Raw genomic sequence first — 630 nt, 5'->3', positions numbered from 1 at the left:
AACGCTCTTTCCTACGCTGCATGTTCTGATTTTCATTGTTAATAGTTTTAACGAGTTAAACCTTTTGCCAATGAAATTCACAGTATGAATTGTCACCAGTTCCTCACAGAGCTGGGATAATCCCCTGCTTGGTTTCGGTTGCAACGACATGCGCCCTGCCTGGGCTTGCCCACTAGAGCTTACCTCAGCCAGGTGAAGAGGGGAGAGCCACATCGTCACCGGTCCTCACCTGCCTGGACCAAACCCAAGGAAAGATGGGAGCTTTGGTGAACTGACCTTTAAGTTAATAAACTATTGATCTCCCCTGACAAACGAATCTGTGCTTTTTCCAAATTCGTGCAGCCACCATCCCGACCAGAGACAGGGCAGCGATGCATCATGTGTCTTTATTTTGCTGGACAAAGCAGCTGTCCTGGCCGGAGCTCCTGATCAGCCCAGAGCACCTGTGGGAGAAACAGCTCAGGAACAGATGAGCTGCATCTGCAAAAACCTCACTTTTGTTCTCATAAAGGTCTTTTACCTTCAAAGGAAACTCATAGCCTGAATACCTGCTCCATGCCAGGCTGGGCTGGCATCTCTGGAGCACCCAGGGCCGTCTGGCTGGGGTTTGGGGCTGCGCTCAGGCACAGC

Source organism: Cariama cristata, unplaced genomic scaffold (assembly GCF_000690535.1).
Source record: "Cariama cristata isolate BGI_N322 unplaced genomic scaffold, ASM69053v1 scaffold35271, whole genome shotgun sequence".
In the NCBI taxonomy this organism is placed as follows: domain Eukaryota; kingdom Metazoa; phylum Chordata; class Aves; order Cariamiformes; family Cariamidae; genus Cariama; species Cariama cristata.
This window is presented reverse-complemented; position numbering follows the sequence as displayed.